The sequence below is a fragment of the Cimex lectularius genome, unplaced genomic scaffold, assembly GCF_000648675.2.
Source record: "Cimex lectularius strain Harlan isolate CLEC.00 unplaced genomic scaffold, Clec_2.1 scaffold21, whole genome shotgun sequence".
NCBI classification, from domain to species: Eukaryota; Metazoa; Arthropoda; class Insecta; order Hemiptera; family Cimicidae; genus Cimex; species Cimex lectularius.
In genome coordinates, this window is record NW_019392671.1 from 1,844,159 (window position 1) to 1,861,239 (window position 17,081).

The window sequence follows — 17,081 nt, forward strand, 5'->3', positions numbered from 1 at the left end:
TTCACACTAATAATACATTCACTCTCAACACAATACACAACTATCATTACTATATACAACAGAACAATCCTCCTGTTTCCTCCAAGAAACGGAACAGGGGATGCAAATAATCGCTGCCGTGCTCAAGTACAACTCTCAAATCAGGTGGCATTCCTGTGTGCTCTATGTATGGAGCCAAGGAATTGTACACATCAATTAGGTGGGACACATCGAGCAAACTTTCTCAGTATTCCAGACACATATGCGGGATTTGACCCAAAAGTAAGTAACCATGTGTCAACCTCGCATGACGTATTGTTAATCGGGTGAGGCTGACCCTTCTTTGTTCTTCTACTAGTCAGATCTTCCGAGGACCACCCATCAACCGTGCTCTTGATACGCTAGAGCTTCTTTGTCAATCCGGCCCATTAACATTGCCACCTCTTTTAATCATGTTTTTTATTGCATTCTTAGAGTCAGAGAGCTGGATCGCGGTGGTTATGTCCAGAGGTTGGGACGAAGGTGGGCCTTAGCCGCCTTCTCCGCCTTTTCATTACCCTGCAGAATTAAGTGTCCAGGTACCCACATAACAACCACCGTTTTACCGAGACGCTCCAGTTCATGGAACCTTTCTAACAAAAGCAATAGGAGAGGGTCGACGAATAACCTGTCATGGATCGCAGTAACTGCGCTGTGGGAGTCGGTGCACACGAGTAGGCAGAGCCACCATCCTCTCGAATCACCCCAAGCGCGTATCAAATCGCATACAGTTCTGCCGTGTAAACGCTACAGTGCGGCGAGAGAGACCACGAAGTAAGTGTACGCACCCTCGCGATACACTGCACACGCACCCTCACCAGTCTGTAAAGACGAGCCGAAAACCGGCGTACCTCGGTCTAAGCTCCAAGAACTTAGCTCGATGAAGGTATGGCGGAGTAGACGATTGGCTAACACGGCGAGGTCTTCCCGGGCGAGTATGGCTGGGAGGATCCAGGGCGGAGTCGGACGGAAGGATTTGCTGAAGCGTATTCCTAGAGGTCGTGTCCGGTTCTGAAGTCGCTCATATATCTACTATACTGGCATTTAATGATCGCTCCCGAAAGCGAATGTCCCGGTTATGCAAGGAACCCCGCCGCAGGTGATTGTATTTATTAGCGTTAATGTGTATTGTGAAAAAGCGGATGGTGAAAAATTGAGTACTCCGTCAACCTTCAGTTATATAAGTTATTTACTAAGCATTTGGAGACTAACTTCTCTTTTTTAATTGAAGGGTTTCATTTCTTCGCTCCGTATAGAGAGCTGGTAGGTATGATATTGGAATTATTTCTTTTATTGGACTATTGAGTACGGAATCAGCCCTCTATTATGTAAGTAATAAGCCCATTGAAACCAACTTTTCTTTCTGTAGAAACACAGATAGCTCCATGTGCCCTATGTTATTGAAGGCTACCATTTCTTAAATTCATAAAGAAAGCGTGTAACAATACCGCCCGATATGTGAACTTCACTTGCGACTATTTGTTTCCCTTGGGCCGATTAAAAATAAAATAATTAATAAAAGTAAAACAGTCCAATTACCTTTTTTAGGAAATTGGTCTGTTTTATTTTATATGATAGTACTGATAGATATCTCGTTTTTTGTATCTTGAGAGTAAATGTATGTATAAGCGTAAATTAGCGAGAGAGAGAAAATGGTGGAAATAGAGTACCCCTTAAACCTTCAATTAGAAAGTTCTGTAATAGACCCTTCTCTTTCTTTTGAGAATGATTGCCGATGTGTCCCACTTGAAGGGAGTCATTCCTTGGTGTGGTATTGGAATTTTTGGAGAATAGCTTAGTACGATATATTTCAAAACAATTAAATCATAAATGGTTAGATTAATATAAAAAAATCGTTTATTTTAGTCGACCCTTTCAACTTTGATTAAGATTAATATCTTTCTAAGAAAATGTGATTAATGCAGATCCAATGTGGTCGCAGAGACGGAAATTCTCCACCGAAAGATTTGTCGTGTCGAAACGCAATAATCCGCCGTTCTGCCGTGGATTAAACGGAAGATGAGCGTTGGATTTGATAGAGCCCGGGAGTGGGGATTTAGCCGAGGGCTAAGAATCGATGTCGGTAGTCGAATAGTTGGCCGCTTAGTTTTCAGACGGTTCAGACCGAAAGAGCGAAACGAGACACCGCACCGGCAGCAACGACCCGTATGCTGTATAACCAAATTCACGAGCATGATGAACGACGAAGGCCCGTACTTGGACACTGACGGATTTTGTACTTATTAATCGGTGTTGGGCTTCGTTATCTCGTTCGAAGGGATCGATTTCTATCCAACTACTTACAATCTCCGGAGGGATCAAAATGTAAATTTTTGTTTGTGTGTTTCAGCTTTTTAGTTATGAGTGTGTATTCTCACGCTTCTACGCTTCTGATTGGTGTTTTGTCTGTGCTATATGTTTTGTAAAGTATAGTTTAATTTTGTTTAAAAAAAAGAAGACAGCTCGTTTGTACAAAAGTTCCGGTAATTTTGAATTAATATTTGTTTGGTTTTGTCCGACAGCCTACTCGAGACGTCACTTTCCGATAAAGTATTCGGTTCAATATGGGAAAACGGGCCAAACACTTTGTCCCCAGACTAATCTCTTTCAAATACGAAAGTGAATTATGTTAAATAAATTTTATTGGTGTACTAAGAATATATCCATAAATGCAGTCTTTCATAGAACATGCTTTTTTCCACACAAATTACTCACGCTTGATCTGACCCAATGCCGTTTGATTAAGAAATTAAATTATGTGTAATTTAGCACGCTTACAGTTTTGCACAATTAAAACTGTCTGGAAGCTCGATGACATTGTTTTGTGAATCTGAGTGAGTTTTAATTGTAAATTTCCCGCTAGTGGAAGCGTTATCGATTGGTAGAATACATCTCTAAACTTCATTTCCAAACCACGTTGTCAGGCCTTGTTTATAAACGGCGTTTTACCTACAAAATATCAATACAATAAAAATACCATTTTTTTTGACCGACCTGTTTGACAAAACCCTGAGGGCCTAATCGAGGAAATTAATTTATCTTAAAACTTTTAATCGAAAGTCAAGTGGGTGTACACGATAGAGAGATAAAAATTTCCAATTTCATGATGAAACTAGGCGCCTTTTTAAAATGAAAAAAAAAATATGATAAAAGAAAGCTACAAAACATAAAATTGATTATTGATGATTATTTCAAACTATATGCTTTTATAGTTATATTTAATTAAATTAGACGAGACCAGAAATTCACGAATTTTAATAAAAGCTATTTAATTATGAAGGTTTGAACGAAAATTCACCAAAACATCGAAAAATCAGTTAATGTTATATTAGAATTTGACTAACACTTTATTACTCTGTTTTGCTCTTAATAATGCGTATTAGTAAAACTCTGGACTCGCGGAGGGGCTTAAAACACCTAGGCATCGAGGAAATAAGCGATTGGATTTCTTCTTGTGACATAGAATCCCATTCTTCGACAAGAGCGGTTTGAAGTTGTTCATTTGGAGGCTGCAAACGATTTCCAATCCGTCTCTTTACCATGTCTCATAAGTCTTCATGATATAAGAACGTGCTGGCCAATTCAATGTGGTCCCTACATCCTCCAAGTAATGGGCGATACCGCGAGCTACATGAAATCGACCATTATCATGCATTAACACGAATCCCCAATAAGTGGAACGAATGGGACCACAGCTTCTAGAAAAACATCCTCAATGTACCTTAGTGCAGTCAAAGATCCACTCTGACTGATAATCAATTCAGTACAGACGTTGATTCCATCACATACCATACTGGCTACCTCTGAAAAGGCTCACGCATGTCACATGAAACAGAGCGTTTACCATATCTTCTGCACACACAACCACGGTCATCTGATTGCCACAAACCAAATCGGCACTCCTCTGTGAAGAGAAAAGCCCCCCCACCAGTGTTCAAATGTCTCAAGCGCGAGGTTTATTTGCGCATTTGCGAATTGCCTTTCTACTTGATGCCTCTCCATTATTATGACTGTTTTAAAAACTCACCCTTACATTACGGACCGTCTGAAATTGACTATCTATCAAAGAAGCTGTTAAATGACGGTTCCGTAATGCGATAAGAGCAATAAAACAAGCGTCTATGGCTGGCATACATCGCGGTCGACCCCTACCTTCTCTCATCGAGATTTCCGGTGGCCTTAAACCACTGTAGACTATTGTGGATAGTCTGACACGGCAGTGTCCTGGCGAGATCTTCTCAACTTAAAAGCATTATTTTAAGAAAAAGAAAAAAATTACTCAAGTTTATTGTTTCATGGAAGAAAACGATTTAAAAAACGAATAACTCACTCGACAAGTTGACTCTGGAAATGATTAGATTGAAATGATTTTCTTTAGTTGTAAAGATATATTATTTATAAAGAGCGTCAAAGGATTAGTAACAAACACTATAAATGTAAACAACAAATTATTAATATTGTGTTGATGTTAAGTAAATTATTAATTCGATTAGGTTTTGTGGTCCGATTGACCAATTAAATTCTTTTCAATTAATTAATCTTTAAGTAAGGTATTGGTCGAGATAAAAAAGTCAGTGTCACGAGCGAGATTCGAACCCACGACCTTCGGCTAAATACGCCGCTGCTCTACGACTTGAGCTATCGTGACTTCACCCGTGGCACTGACTTTTTTATCTCAATACCTTACTTAAAGATGAATTATCTGAGTCTGAGAAGTTGGTGTCTGGCGGATCGAAGTCACGAGTGGTAGAGCAGCGGCATATTTAGCCGAAGGCCGTGGGTTCGAATCCCGCTCGTTGCACTGACTTTTTTTATCTCGACCAATACCTTACTTAAAGATTAATTAATTGAAATAAATTATTAATCTTTATACCTAGTTATTACGGAAAATAAACAAATCAATACAAATGTATCTTTGAGTGGATATTATGTATTAAACAAGAGTTGTTGATAAAACTTAGCAGAAGAAAAAATACGCTTGTCGTATTTGAGTGTTTTAAAGGGTGCTCAAAAAGAGTCCAGATAGTTTTTTCAAAAAATATATTTTTTGCCTACTTTACTAGATGACATTTTTTCGTTTCTTTGACATTTTATATTGTATGTAATTTTATTGAATATGATCCTGCATTTCGTTTTCTTATCTTTGGTACAAAAATGATCTACGAATATATCATAACCTTGAAACACATGCACATAAAAAGGAGAAAATTATATCTTAAAAATGTTTCAGCAATTTTAAAACATTTGTTTGTCGGTCCTAGGGCCCATTGGAAAGATTCTGAGACAAATGTCTATTATTTTTCTACGGTAGTATCACCAAAAAAAGTTTCTGTTAACATCGATTATTCTACCTGTTCTAAGTGGCCTCTCCTTTAACGCAATCGTAATTTTGGATAAAACTAAACGAACTTACTCAGGATTCTTTTTAAAGGCTGCACAAGGAAAAAGCATGCGCCCTTCGATGGAAGAATGAGCAGTTTCATCGTGAAGTTAAACCGCTCATGGGTCATGAAAAATGCCAATGTCGTAAAGTTTGTATCCAGCGAAATCATATTGCCCGCGCCGTGCTGATTTGGCTGCAATCAGTTCATCAAAGGGCGCTATTATCATTGCCATTTGTTTGACCGACAATATAAATGCCATTGGTCTTGCGGGCCCCCACACAAATTATTTGATTAATTTAGGACCAACGTGATCGGAAAAGTTAGGGAGTGTAAAATCCCTAGAACGAGTTAAAAGGGAATCTTTTCCTAGCAAAGACTCTTGCCGTATGTCCTGTAAATTACCTGAACCTGAAATAATATTTTCCTTGTGAAATTTATCATTGAAAATGTTGCCTTTTTTTTCTTTACAGTTAAAAATCAGGAAGAGATAACAGTTCTTCTGACAAAATTGACCAAACGGTTTTACCAATAATAAAAATGCGAACAAGTTTATCATATAATACACACGAGTGGAGAAAAAAATTGCAGTTTAAAGAAAATAAGTAAAATTCTGTCACGACTTTAGGTTTGCGCCAAGAGTTAACAATTATCTATTTTATAAACCATTAGTTTAGAAGTCGTAGTAAATTAGGAAAACTAAAACAAAAAAAGATTGGTAATATTTTAAATTCACTAATTTCGTGGTCCGCTTGACCAATTAAATCATTACAATTAATTAAGGTTTTTCATCTCAACTAAAAACCTTAATTAATTGTATTGGTAATATTGGAATAATATAAAATTGAACGACAACAGCTATAATCAGAGATCGATCAGAAAAATAGTATTTTTCACTTTTCGGAGCATTTTTTCCAAAACCTTTTCATATTGATTTTTTTTTATTTTATAAAGGAATAATGGTCAAATAAATATAGAGTGCAATTGGTTTAAAAAACAATCATGAGAATTTTTATGGTAAAAGATCGATCAGAAAATTGCTTCTAAGGAAAAGTTGTATTTTTTCAAATTTCGTCGCACTTTTCTAGAAAACCCTTCATTACATTGAAACTATTTTTTTCTTTTTTCATTTTGTAGAGGAATAATCGTCAAAGATTCGTAGCGAACTAGACTTTTAAATAACACCGAGAAAAAAAGCTCTCTAAAGGAGTAAATTTTGTAGCAAACGTAAATTCTTGTCAAAAAGTTATGTATTCACTGTTTAACAATTTTGACAAATTGGTACACAAAGAATGTACCGTTAGGTCTCTGTTTAAACAACTAAAAGACTTAGAAATCGCAGAAATACGGTAAAATTTTTAGCGTTGATGGGAAACCAGAAAGTACAGACTCTCCTGGAAAACAAGTTAGGACCGAAATTAAAATCTATTATGTAGAAGTGGATTTAAAAAAAAAAAAAAAAAACCTTTTTGCCCGACAAGACGGCACTACCCAGTTAAAAGGAAAAAATTAATTTAAAATTTATATTTAATTACAAAGTTATAATAAGAAACGTTAAAATTATCATGGGTAAATTTCCACACAACGAATATTATAGAATGTTGAAGATAATAATATTTTTAAAGAGGACCGCGGTCACCGAAGGATTAGGGCGCAGTATTTTCTACGCTAAAAGTTCTGGGATCGAATCACGTTATAGCGCATGGCATTTTATTTGATTAATCTGAAAAACGTATTGTAAAGTGATTCTGACTTCTCGTCTCCGACACCCAACGGGTTGGACGTTAACTCCTGCCTGGAATTATTTTCATCAAATCCCCTTAACTGATCATGGAAATAACCTTTTTGTTTTGTTGTCTAATTTGTAAATCAAAGGAGTCGTTTTCAAAAGAGGCACCGAGTTATTTCTGCATTCTGATCTTGGGAAAAGTTAACCTTTTCCTCTTTTCCACTTCTTTGTGAAATATAGTTTCTTGAAATCGAAATATTTTAGAGCTGGCAATTTAATTATATTCGGGATGAGGAGGCGGCCGTTATCATTTTCCAGTGTCCGGGGGAAACTGTGCGACCGTGGCTATTCCCTCTGGCCCGGGCAATTATCCGTAAACTCATAAATTATTCATGGTTTGCAGTTGACGTAGCTGAAAAATCGATATATTTATGACTTTCACACTTATTTGGATTAGAAAACATCAACTAAGGATTCGAAAGTGCACTCAACTAAGTTATGAATCAATTTTTTTTTGCATAAGAACCGAAGATGAAACAAATCTGATACTTCGGCCAGTGAATTTATCTACATTTTTAACAATGAGTTATTTCTTCGTTTAAATAATTGTGTTTATCATTTATGTTTACTTACTTTTATAGAGGTAGGGTAATCATGAAAGATATCAACGTAATTTATCGCGTATGTTATGGCATTGTTCTTTAAGCTTTTCAGTATTGAAAACCGAATTATTCTTTTATTACATTTTACAAAAGTAAATTTAATAATATTTTGTACTGAATAATTTAGCTGTAGTGACTCAACTCACAATCGGGTTCAAGGTCCTTATTCCAGGATAATTACGATTTGGTCATAAAATTTTCCATTCTGGATCCGATGTTAAAAAACAGTTATATAGAAGGCATATACCCATACCCAGTGCGCTTAGCTATGTGGATCATTAAACATTACAAAATGCTTCATAATTACCTAAAATTAAAACAGCATAACTTTTACGCTTTAGATGATTACACTTTATTTGAAATTTTGCGGAAAATGCAGTATTTTATTTAGAAATACGTATTCGAGTTACTCATTGAATATTGCACAATGCCGAAATGTGTTTGAATAACTTGCAACTTGATTGCCAAATTGAACACCATTGTCACTCTTTCTTGGTTTTCATTGAAATTTTAGGTCATCTATCTAGCAGTAGCAGTATATTCAATAGTGTGTTGTGTAGTAAAAAAATCTGTTTCCTAAAAGCCGGCAGTATAATGAATAATCGATGGAAGGAATCACTGCGACAATTTTTGTTTTTATCGAGTTACAAAATATATTTCTCTGTTTGAACGGACTGAATGAAAGATTTTCATTAATTTTTTTTGCTTTAGTAAGACTCGTTAAAGTATATTATAATTTAAACAGAAAATCATCCTCCATCATCGGTTAGGCTCCAAAGCTGATAGTAGGCCCTTACGGAAGGTCTCTTTGGGATGACGTTTAAGTACAATAGTAGTTTTTGGTAGTTAGCGGTCATTCTGGACTGCTTACACTCGCTGTATTGGTCTATCACAATCGTTTCGGCATTTCTTCATCTTCAGTCAGTCTGTATAATTCTTTTTGGTCTGCATGTAAAGACATGTCTCAATCTTATTCATCTGCTCTCGGATGCATTGAAACGTTTGTTCCAAGGCGTGTGCGACGTGACGCGATGTAGTGCCCACTTTTGTATCCTAGGGAAATGAATACATCATCGCACATTGAGACGCGACATAACACGACACAGCTGATGACGCGTCAGATTTCGCGTCTCGTGTTGTACTTTGCATCATGGGATATCATTCTTTTCCAAGATATACGTTCAGTTCCATCTCTTTTCAGCGATTTTATTTTAAAATAAGGCTCTAGGAATCGTGATATCCAAAATTTTAAATATGTACGATACATTACATACAGAGAGGGAAGTTTGAGTTGCAAAAAAATTAACTAAGGCGAGACGAAATCAGTGATAATACAATCCGAAAATCTATTAAATTCAATTTTAACATAAAAATATTTATATTTTCACTGTAATAAACTAAAAACCATAAAATTAAAATATAATCTTACATATTAGTAAGAAAGTGATGACGTCATGACGCTTATTCGCATTGCGTTAAAGCCTCTCTATATGCACTTTGCTTTTAACTTTTAATAAACATTAATGTGATTGATTTTAAGTTTATTATATATCAAAATATGAATAATTTTACAGTATTTTCTAAAATACTATCTAATTATAGCATATTCTTTTTCTACATGAATAATACTATAATTATTTCTATTAAATCTAGCTTAATTTAATAGATTTGGACTACTTAATCGTTTCATTCTTAATCTCTGTCGATTCTCTCCCCAACCCCCGGGACCACATCGCGGCAGTTCGCGCCTTCCCTGCTTCTTTTTTCCATGTGCCACTCATCCCTTCGGGAAAAAAAAACTAGCAGACGCTTGCTGCCGTGGGGTGGGGTGGCCTGGTTGGCCATTGAAGCCACAGCTCGTTTTAGATTATCATGTTTTAATGTGTAAAAAAGAGCAACTCCAAATAAATAAGCTCAAAAACTTCCGCGCCTCTCGATTTTTTGTACGCTCGCTAGAGTTGTTTCGACGAGAACAATATTTTCTACGTATTTTTCTTTTAATTTGCATTCAATTTTAAAGCCCATCTTTGTCGTACACCTCGACAAGACTATATATAATTGTCCATGTGTACATATTGTGTTTTATGACTTTGTAATCAAATGTAATTTCTCAAAACTTTGTCCTTGTGTCTTACGGTTCATATAATTCATAGCAAATGGAAGACGGCCTGGGAATTGCAGCTGTTGCAAAACAAAGAGCATTTCGGTATCCCCTCGTGCGACTAAATATATTCGAGATCTGTGCACAATATTTCTCTTTTTATTCCCAGTTAATATTTCGCAGTGCAATATCGTCCCATCATTTTTTCTTACTATCAAACGGGTCCCGTTACATAAACCGTCCCTATGCATAAATATCTCAATAAAATAATTATAAATCATGTTTTTAAGTGCAGTTCTGCAGGAGGCAAACCTGAAGATATCACTGATGGTAATTATTTAATGGGATACGGGAAACATACATTATCGGCTTTGACTAGCTAGTGACTCAGCATCTATGGAAACACACAACGCACTTAACAATTTTCCCTGGGAGTCGTTTCACAATAAGAAGATCGATTTCTTTTACTTCATCTAACTGCTAATATTAGCTACCCTAGCTGCTAAAGCCCAATTAGTAATTTCTTCCTCAGGTAAATCCAATTGATAAAACTCTTCAATTAAATTATCACATAACATTTCCTGGGTATTTCAAGTTGTTTTGTTTAATGATATTATCTCCAATATCTATTAATTAATCTGAGAATTCAACGAAATCTCCATCTGCACGTATATTCTTGGATCATTTGAATTTATGAAAGCTATTACATAACAAACTATCTTTTAAGCATGCTTCGTAAATTTGTCTCCTGCCTCCTTTTTTACGATTGGTAAAACTTGTCGAAAGTCACCATCTAGTATAACAATTTTCCCAGCAAATGCATGATCGTCAATAAAAACATCTCTTAATGCCCTATCGACAGTGACTAATACAGTTTGGGGAATCATCGACGCTTCATCCCAGATGAAAATGTCTGTTTCTTGGACTGTCTGTTTCATTTTACGTGACCAGTTCAGTGTGACGCCGTCTTCAAATAAATTTAGTGGTAACTCGAATGTTTTAAATCTTACAGATGATAAAGATGGGGTGAGTATGTTGTTTCACCTTTTTTAAAGGATAGTTCTTACTCAGTGTTTTTGTTTTCAATCTTTCGGGTTTCAAGCTTAAAGCTCATCATCAGGTTAAACGAGTTTCAACCACTTCTCTTGACATGAATTTTAACAGTGAACCCGCCGATTCCAATGAGAAGCTGGATTTTATTGCAGCTCCATTTTGAACGTGCGAAAAACGTGAATTACAACACACAACTAAATATTATCATAATAAATAGTGTAAAAAAATAATTTCAAATTAGTCATTAGTCTTTTTATTAGTTAATTAATACAAATACAAATAATTAACAATAGATTCATAAATAATTAACAATAGACAAATAATAAATAATAGATTCATAAATTAATGATAAAATTGACAAGGTTGACAACTTGGCAAAAAGCGGGGTTTTCCAACTTAATTGCAATGATTGCGACATTAAATACATAGGACGAAGCGGTAGAGAAATTAAAACGTGAGTTAAAGAACACTTGCCTAAATCAAACAAATTTTTGGAATTTAAGCACACAAATGAAACACAACCCAATTTCAATTTAAATTTAAATACAATAGTGTTACACAATTTCAACAAAGGGAGGAAACTAGATTGGTTTAAGAAATTTGAAATTAAAAAATGTAAAATCGAACATGGAGATAAATGCATTAATAATATAATAGATTTTAATTTACCTCCTATTTTAAATATGTACCTAAATAATATTTTACGTACAAATTCATCAAATTAACTAATTTATTTTTTATTATTTAATTTTTTCATCAATTTATTAATCTATTATTAATTTATTATTTTTATTTTTATGAATTAATTAATAAAAAGATCTATGTGTATGTAAAATATGTACGCAAATATTATTTTACATACAAATTAATCACTAATTTAAAATTATTTTCTTACAGCATATATTCAGATGATATTCTGTTGTGTTGTAATTCACGTTTTTCGCACGTTCAAAATAGAGCGGCATTATAAACCAGCTTCTCATTGGAACGTCGCGTTGGCGGTGGATCGGTGGGTCCACTATTACAACGTCGAAAGACGTGGTTGTAAATCCTTCAACCTGTTGATGAGCTTTAAGCTTGAAATCCCGATATTTGAAAACAATTAACCCTGAGTAACAACTATCTTATAAAATGGATTTGTTTTATGTCCTGTCAATCCATATGGGAGAAGAACTGTCACAATACCTGTCCAAGCAAAGGTTGCAACTTTTATGCTCAAATGCCTGCAGAAATGTATGGGGCATTTGTATAAAATATGCTACGTCCAGGCCTGTCAAAAAAGAACAGACAAAACATTTTGAGAGCTACTTATTTCTCCAGTTACGGCCAATTTAATGGTACCGAAAACTTTGGACTTATCTGCATTCATTTTTGCATACATGTGCAATGTTGTAATGCAAAATATAAATGACTTATGATCGAATTTGATCTGGATATGTTGTCAGTCGAACGCATAATGAAATATTTAATATCTGTTCTCTCGAAAAAACAGAGCGAGAGATGGAAGAGATCTTACGATAAAAAAAACGTCCGTAACTTCGCGAATTGTAATCCGTTTTTAGCGAACTTTTTTATTTGATTGGTCTTAAATAACAGTTTAATACTTTGTAAAAAAAGATACAGTCCTCGCGGAAAATTTTTCACAAATTTAATCCGAACAACAAACGCAAATCACCTAACTTCCGGATTAAAATAAGTATTGATACCATATGTTTAGAAATTTTAAATTAGTTATCCTCTTTCCAACGATGTATAATATGACATGGTTTCTTAAAGTTTAAACTGAGAAATAGTGTGAGCAGCGAAAACATCTATTAAAACGTTGTGTTTACCTTTCTTCTCGTCTTTCTCTCTCTCAGATATCAGTCAAATTTTGTAAAATATTATAGAGGGATAATAATATTGTCAAAATAAAGAAATTTTAATCAGCTTTAAAGCATATGTAGAACAATATAACAGAACGGCGATTTTGTGTTGCATCTGTTTACAAGCGTATTTGACCTAGTTTAGCCCAACGGTGAAAACAAACAATCGACGACGGTCTTTCTTTTGTGCTAGGATGTCGTTTTAGTTTCGATCTTTTATTTTAAATTCAAAATAAAACCACTTTTGAAGATACGAATGAACGCTCAAGTGCACGAGCTTTTTTGAGCCGTAGTTTTAACAAGAAATGGGAAATAGGCGATGGCACACCTCTTTCGACGAGCCTGTGAAATTTATTTCGCGCCTCTCATAAAAAACTTGGATCATCTCCAATAGCGTCACAACCGGGATTTAGNAAAAAAAAAAATAGTACCATTCATTGGTGGTGTTGCAATTTTTTGTTATTGTAAAGACAGACCCGCGGACGTCATTTTTCCAGAGCACCAACTCCTGAAGATCTTTTGCCAAATGAAAATTTTTTACATTTTGAATTCCATAATGTTGAGTATAGATCTTTTGGATACAACTTGTTTAATTGTATGCGGGGCGATTTCCAAACCGCTAATTGATGTTGACGTGAAAAAAGAACTGACCCCGAACACCTGTTGAATAAATAAAGACTTATTTTTTGACAATTTTCAGATTCAATCAAACCGACGATGAGCTATAATTATATTCATTGATTGTTTTATATTTTCCTATGTACTTGGGAAGAATTTAATTCATCCGTCTTTTCAAAAGTTATAAGCGAATGCAATCGGTCTCAGGCGTTGTTTTTACAAGCGCAAAACATGCTGATACACTCATTGCAGCCTACATAGTTGGTCGCCAGCCAGATGATTTTTCGCTTTATATTTCTTTTCTTACCTTTTTCGCGTTTTTAACCCATTAATGTTTTCTACTCTTTCTTCAGCCAATGGCCTAATGGTCATCATCATGGCGGACAGGAATCTGACGCTTGAGCGACGCAGCTCTACTGCTGTTGAAATAGTACAAGAGTGGTGTCAATTGGTGAAGCTGCCACTAGCCACAGAAAAAAGTGGGATGGTCCTCCTCAAAGGAAAATTGAGTAGTGCGAGTAAATCGTGTCTCCATAAAATCCTCGCCTCATGTGACTAGGACGATTAGGAGTAAAACTTGGACAACCCAAGCATACAAAACAACCCAACAGTTGCCTTCCAGGTCATTGCTGGTGTCTTAACAATCGACGTGCAATGCAAAATGTCAAATGTAACATGCGACCTAGCTAATGGAATGCAACCTGAAATTCCCGTCACGATGTTAGTAGAAGGGCATGAATGGGCATTCCAAAAGTGGCAGGCAAGGTGGGACGCAGCACAAAAGGGTGCCTACCGAGTGTTTCCATATGTTAAAGCTAAATTAAAATGATTACTTTACTGCACAATTGTTCATTGAGCATGGTGACTTCAACGCGAAATTGGCGACTTCCAATGTCCTCAGTATACTTCCGCGATACCTGGCAGTACAAGCTACGCGATGAAAGTGACCCTTAGAGCAATGCAAACCTGTTGCCTAAAATAGCCTGCTGCAAGTAATATTTTCTATCTACAAGAGAATTTGTGCATGCAGTAATGCGGCATAAAGGCCTGTGTAAAATGTGCGTCGCTCTGTATTTAAACTACTTACATGTTTGCACAATTATTTATTTGTTTATTAACTGCGCAAAAATGAATAGGGATATTTGTAATTTATTCTGATTCTATTAATTTTAAATAAATTAACCGTTTTATTCTTGTTCGTTGGTTGAAACAAAACAGAAAATGAAAACCAAAAGCAAAAAATTAAACAATAACAACTTTTGGTTTTTTGGTCGTACTTTCTATTTTGCTTTATCCAACTGAGAAGAATATGTGGGATAATTTAATTAAAATTAATAGAATAGGAATAAATTACAAATATCCATGTTCACTTTGGCGCAGTTTAAATTTACGTTTTATATTTATTGAAATATTTATTTTATTATGCAATTATCTATTTATTTAAAGTATTTAAGTATTTGTTTATATTCAACTCTGCATGATAACAAAGTACCTGATAAAGATAATATAATGTATATAAACATTCAAATTTAGTCTATGATATGTATATTATAGCAATCATACCAGAGATAAGCCCATTTAAATGAAACATAACTTTCTCCTTTATCACGACCGGGCACCTCCGACTGGCCCATCACGGAAATGAACATCTTCATGACGAAGATCCGGTGAGAGAGAAGGTGCGATTGCTAGGCAGATCCATATGGCCGAGAATAATCTCTGATAGAGTCCAATGTGGCTGAGGTGCAGTGAAAGAAATAATGACCTAGTGGGAATAATTGGGGAGAAGCCCCACCAAGCACGCTAATAAATTATACTCAAATTCGTTCACACTACCCCAGAGTACTCGATATTCTTCTGGTCAATTGGGGATAAGGTGCTCCATTCACGCTAATAAATTACACTCACACATCCATCCACACTACCACAGAGTACTCGATATGGTAATTTGGGATAAACCCTTCCATTAAAAATTAAAAAACTTTAACCGCTTCCATAACTCGCGCTACCTGTGGGGTGGAATGACCAGGTATATCCAAGAGGGCTTTTATTCGTTCAGGGCCAATGGATACCTTGTTGTGCTCGATCACGTGACTCAGAAAATTTTCATTTGGGAAAGCTGAAGTGTGGAAGCAGCCTACCTCTATTTGACGGGTTAGTGGTATTTGGTTTTTCGCGCTATTCACAACGCTAAATAGGAGTCATGGGTGGGTGAGGAGCATTGTCCCAGGATGGAACCAGTGTTCGGGCACAATAAACGACTCAGTGTACGAACGAGTGACTTTTTGTAATTAGTACAATTTTTTTCTGATAATAGAATTTTAGAAAAAATCCGATTAGGTTTATCAGCATTATCATCATCGTATTGTGCGAGAAAACTACCAATTGCAAGTGTAGATGTATCTCAGTAAAGTAACAACTATTAAAATTTTGTGTGCTCAAAAAACGAGGTGAATTTAAAATTTCCTTTAATTTTAAAAGGTTGTTGACAATCTTGATCCCATATTATTGTAGAGTTTGCAGTTTTTAATTTATACCAAGTGGCAGCGAATTGTGAAATGTTACGGATGTATTTGGGAAAAAAAGCGACAAAGTTTCACAAAGGAAAGGGTTTTCTTTAAGGTTGCTTTTAAGTGTTATATTCTTTTTGAATCAATTGCAATTGCATTAAGGAGATTGTATGGCATAAACACATCCTTTACTCCTCTTCCATCCTCTTTGTTACACCTTCCTACCTTTTGATTTCAAATTTATCGTGATAAAAATGGTAAATTGAAATGTAGCATAAAGCTAGTAAAAGTCTGAATGAAAAGCATTGAAAATGTACATCTCAATTTTCACATGTAGACTGTCCAAAACTGTAATGTTTTAACAGATGATAGAAATCTCTGTTTCGAGGAAACCTATTGAAAGAGGACAAAAGTAATGACAGGAGGTTTTAAGATTTATTTTATGATAGTAACTCATTTTAAAGCGCAAGTTAATGCTGTAGACCATTTGTTCCTATGACATGTACATTTATCATTCCATTCGTATAGTTTTTGTCTTTCTATCGTTCTTTCTTTCTCTGTATGCTCATATTTGTTTCATTAGTGACTAATTTGATTGACTAGGAGATGCAATTTCATTACATTCGACTTCTTATTCTTATTTTCTTAAAATTTCCCTTATATTTATTTTTATATATCTTATATAGTAGAATAGGATATGTTTTCTTTGATTCTGCTTAACATGAGCAGTATTTTGATAATCCATTTTTTAAGGTGATAATCTACTACATCATGGTCTGTAAATATAATAAATTATTCCATAATTAGCTGTTATGTTATAATAAGCCAGGGTAGTTAGACTTTAATTAAGTAGACCACAATCCTGATCCTTACATCAACTATTGAGAGATGGTCGATGGGCATCGACTCTAGTTAAGATTTTTAATTCCTTTCTGTTGAGTAGAATTTCCTGTTTCATTGGGTCGGTTTTTTGAATAGTCCTTTTATTCGCCTCATTGCCTGGTTTTCCCATTATCTATGTTCTTTACTTACCCATGAATACTGTTTTTTTAATGTGAATATAGTTTATACCAGAAATTTGTGCCTATGTTTTTCCTATAAATCGTTTTAGCATTTCTCTAGCTTTGCTGACTACAATACCCTC

At 35.2% G+C, this 17,081-nt stretch overlaps 1 protein-coding gene across 1 annotated transcript in view; it reads left to right on the forward strand.

The window, feature by feature from the left end:
* Nucleotides 1-2,121: 2,121 nt before the first annotated feature.
* LOC106668556 (solute carrier family 12 member 6) overlaps nucleotides 2,122-17,081 on the forward strand; it is a 468,955-nt gene continuing 453,995 nt past the window's right edge. Inside the window, exon 1 of the mRNA XM_014397420.2 lies at nucleotides 2,122-2,343. The gene's annotated coding sequence lies outside the window, so the exon portion shown is untranslated. The remainder of the gene's footprint in view (nucleotides 2,344-17,081) is intronic.